Here is a 5075-nt window from a genome sequence, read left to right as displayed (position 1 = left end):
TTTGTTAATCTTCATTATCTTCTCATCCACAAACAAAGACAAACCATTCGATTCACTAAGGTTAAGTTCATCACACCTCTTGCTTTGATTGATTTGCTGCATGAGATGGGCCATCTCAATTTCCTTGCTCCTCTTTCCACACATCATCAATTGTTTTTTAGCCTTCTAAACCTGCTCTTTAAGGTAAGTTTCTTAGTTCATCATTTTCTCTAGTCACCCTAACTCGGACAAGCTTTGAAGCTGTGCAAGTTGCTGTTGTACCATGTCATGTGATGACCACACCCTTGGCTCGATTTCATTTGGGCCATTAATGATGGCATAGGAATTGACACCACATAGAGTGTACAACTCACTCATTTTCTTCAATAATCCTAACCTCTTTTTCTTAAGGCTAAGTCTTTTAGCATTGTCATTCACTATCTAGTCAAGCTTCAACTTCTATCTTATCGTGGCTATTACTCTACAAATGGTGAGTCTCTTTTTTTCTTGAACTATACATTTCCAGTAAGGGGAGAAAATGAGAATTGGGTTGCCTGAATGGTAGCCAATGAAGACTTTATATAGTGAGAGAGATGGGAGAAATCATTGAAGAGCTGGGTTGGTAAATGATCGTGTCAAGGACTATTCAGAGATTAAAGGAATAATGCCTTACAAGTTAGCAAATCCACTTGTCAAGATTTTATGCTAAATGATGGATGGTAAGAGAATTTAATTTGTTCCTCACTATGGTAAGATAATTCATCGTTATTCAATTATGTCTAGTTTACATTATCTAAACGACGAATATTGAAAACAAATGTGTTATTAAATTATTTGAATTTGTGTGAACTATTAACCTTAAAAATTCTATTTCGTTCATAGTGTGCTAGTTTATATTCAAATGTATTTTAATGATCAAATTTCACAAAAAAAATTCATTTATTCACCTTAATTATTCATATTAAAAATGTATAAAACAATATATTAATCAGTGGATATATCTTTTGAGTAAGAAAAGATCTGATTATCTTGAAAGATCATGATAGTGGAAAATTAAGACATGCGAAAAAGACACATACATGATAGTTGTCATTTGGATATAATCTAATGATCAGATTTGACAGTAGATTTTATTTATCCACCAAATTCCTAACAAAAAGTTTATTACCTAATCAATCAATCTTTCAAGACAAGCGTGTATTATCCCAAATGAACATTATTATGCCCATGTTTTAGAATGGTGAAATATCACCATGTTCATAGGTTAGATAAGCATGCCAGTTTTGATTCAAATGTATTGTAATTAATAGTCAAAGTTGACAAAAGTTCTCATCTGTTCACCTAACTTTAAGACAAAAAGGTATATTAATCAATCGATCAGGCTTCTAAAGTAAGCACCAATATATTTTATCTTTTTATATATAAATCCATATCTTTGTCTAGATTTTCTTTTTTTTGCTATTTACTTCACCTTAGATTTGAAATGACAAAATTTTGTTGATCTAAATATGCTATGCAAATGCTTAGAAAATGTTTGTAAACTTGAAGAAAATCCTCAAGAGTTTTAAAGTTGATTGTGCAAAGAAATATCCTTTGGACAAACTCAAACTCAATATTACCAGCCTTAAGAATCAACCTTTTGAAAGTGAAGAATTGATTCTCAATTATACAAAAAGCAAAATCTATTTTGTTTTCTTACAGTAATAATCGATTCTCTAGGAAGAAGAAGAAGTGGATTTTAGAAAGTACAAAAGTCATTAGAATAGACAAGAACCAGCAGCTCAGAAAGGAAGAATCAATTGTAGAAAAATAGAGCATAAACTGAAAAAGTTCAATCGTGAAGGAATTGATTCTCTATGAAGCAAATATCGGTTGCAAGCAGAACTAGTCTACAAGAACAAGTCTAAAAAGGAAGAATCGATTCTTAAAGAAGCAAATGTCGATTCCTAAAGCACCCAAAAGAAAAGTCACAAACTTGGAGAAAAAGAAAGAAATGGGATGAACAGATAAGAGGCTATTAGTGTAGAACTCTCAAAATGAACAATATACTAAGAAAGGGGTGAATTCGTATATGAAAAATTCTTTGAAAATCTAAGTATAAATATTAAAACTTTTTCACCCAAAAACATTTTCTAACTTCAAAAACAATTTTCCAATAATAAAACACTTAAAGACAAAGACAATATATCAAGATAAAATATTTTTCCTAAGTTAAATGCTAGTTATGGAAAATAAAGGGAAAAATATTTTTCTAAATGTAAAACAATAAATCAATATAAAACTATTTTTCAAAGGCAAATATAAGAAACAATTACTACTGCAAAAAATTAAAAAGAGACATAAGAAATTTATAATGGTTTGACTTTTTCAATGCCTACATCCATTCTTTTGGTAGCCAAAAAATTTCAATCCATTATAAAGGGTTCTTGCACTCTAATGGGAGAAAGTGCTAATCCTCACATACCATAAAAGGATTCTTGCTTTTTAGTCAAATCAGGTGATAACCTTTACAACGGCTTTTTCATGGGATCAAGCGATGACCCTTACACAATCCACAAAATGAATCTTACTTTTTAAATCAGAAATGGTAACCCTTACAAGATAGCTTTTCAAGGTTAAGCTGGAGCCTTTACAGTAAGGTACAAATTTCAGTAAGAAAATGCATCTACAAAAGGTTGAGAGCTAAGATTTTAAGCTTGTGTCTAGTGAGGGAAGATATTTTAGCTTGAATAAACTAAGGATTTAACTTTGTAAGCTTCACTGAAGACTAAAAGAATGCTAGAAATTCAAGATGAGCTTTTGGTGGTCTCTTGGGGTTTGAAGCTTTGGTTCAAGTCTTTTCTCTCTACAAAATGGCTTAAATGCATCTATTTATAGTTATGGCAAATTTTAAAGCCGTTAGATACAAGTTTGAATCAAATCTAACCAATGTTAAAGCTTGAAGGTCAACTACAACGATCTTAGGGTCGACTATGTTCTTTAAAATTTTTAAATTAAGGTTTTATAGTCGAGTACAACTTTCCTTTACTCGCTCTTTTTCCTGAGAATGTGTATTTTGCAAGATTAAACTACTATAGAAGACTAACGAACTATACCTCATCTATAGTGGACTATGTCTATGTAATATTGACTTTTCCTTGCTTGTGACTTGTCAAGGTAAACTTTGCTTGGTCAAAGGCCGACTATATTTGTTCAAAATGTTATTTTCTTTAGCTATTTGGAAAAAGGTTGATTATAAATACTTCAAGGTCGACTATGAATTTATAGTCTTAAAGTTTTGCACTTTTTCAACCTTTGGATTGACTTGAGCTTTTATGGGATTGACTTTTGGCTTGAGGTTTCTTTAGCTTTTTGGCACTTCTCTCCATCTTTTTATTTTTTGCCTGGTTCTTACATTCAAATAACATTTGAATGCATGTTTGCTCTTGAATTCATAGCTGAATATGCATTGTTTGAAAGCTTATAAGGTGTCTTTTAATGATGCATAACTTTTCAAACAAAAATGTAACCTCAGGGGATTAAAAATGTATTTGAGACAATTTCAAATGCTTGACTCTCAATTCAAGAAAACATGTGATTTTTGTCAAATGAAAACATTATATAACTTAAGGCTAACAAAGTGGAGTGTCAAAAACAACTATGAAATTTAAAATTTGATGCCTGACTACAAAGAAGAATCGATAATTGGTGGAGAAGAAGTTGATTCTTGAGAAAACTTGAACAGCGTAACCTTTGAATCAAGGTAAGAAGAATCAACACCTTGAAAATGAAGAATCAATTCTCAAGAAATAGAAAGTTGTAGCCTTTAAGCTTGGCTTAAAAGAATTGACACCTCAAGTTGAAGAAGCTAGTTCCATCAGGTCTAGACTGAAGCAGATATCAATTCTCACTATGAACAAATCAATTCTTCAAGTACAACAGACTTGATCTAGTTAGACTAAACATTCAAAAACTCATTTCAAATTTACCCCAATGGGTACATTCTTTTATGGCTTATAAATACTTGCTAGTAATGCATTAGAAGAGATATATGAGAGAAACAAAAGAGGGAAAACAAAAAGAGAATGAAGAAAAACCAAAAAAGCAAGAAAAGTTGAAAACTCTATCCTTCCATTCAGGTAAAAGCAAAAATCACAGCAAGATCATTCCTTTCTTCATCATTATAAACTTTTAAGCTGAAATGTTCCTTCATCAGTCCTTACTACTTAGAAATCTCTCATCTTTTTGTTCTAAAATGCTAACCAACCTTGTTAGAGGAGCTTCATACACTTTCTAGAATCCATTGTTGTTAGTTATACCTCTATGCAAAAGGTAGTGTTAAAGGTTATACCTCCTCTTGAAAAGGTAAAGTTTGGTTATACCTTCATTAAAAAGGTAGAGAAGTTGTGTTTGATCGTTAAAAGGCAGTTGGCTACAATGGTTGTGCTTGATCCTAAAAAAGTAGTGAGTTTTGTAGTGGTTGTGCTTGATCCTTAAAAGGCAGTTGATTGTAAAGGTTATGCTTGTTCCTAAAAAGGCAGTGACTTTTGTAGACCTTGTGCTTGATCCTTGAAAGGCAGTTTCTTGTAAAGGTTGTGGTTGAACTTGTGTTGAAAAGGTAGTTGATAGTAGATTCGAACCCCTTGTCCAATCAAAGGAGAAGACGTAGGCATCAAAGACCGAACCTCTATAAAAAATTGATTGAACAATCTTTACTTTCTGAATTTTCTTTACTTAGCTTATAAGATATTTTTTATGACTCTATTTTTAATGTTTATACTATCTTTTTTTTTAAAGAAAAAAAGAAGAGATTTTTACTTAATAACTAATTCACCACTTTTTTTGGTTACTTTATTTTTAGCTTATTCATCTAACAATTGGTATCAAAGTAGGTTCACAAGTTTATAGGTCTAATAGTCTTTGAAAGATGCTGAGAAAAGCTTAATGAATCAAAGATGGCATCTTCAAGCTATTTGGGTGAAGGTAGTCAATCGCTTATTGGTTGGTTTGAAGTTAAGGAACGAAAGCACCTAAGGCTGAAGATGATCCAAGAAGCTGAATGGGGTGCTCAGGTAATTCAAGAAAGGACACTAATGACTTAAAATCATCAGAAGTTC

This window comes from Theobroma umbraticum, unplaced genomic scaffold (assembly GCF_002168275.2).
Source record: "Theobroma umbraticum cultivar Fairchild unplaced genomic scaffold, ASM216827v3 scaffold_30.0, whole genome shotgun sequence".
Taxonomy (NCBI): Eukaryota; Viridiplantae; Streptophyta; class Magnoliopsida; order Malvales; family Malvaceae; genus Theobroma; species Theobroma umbraticum.
Note: the sequence above shows the minus strand (reverse complement) of the source record.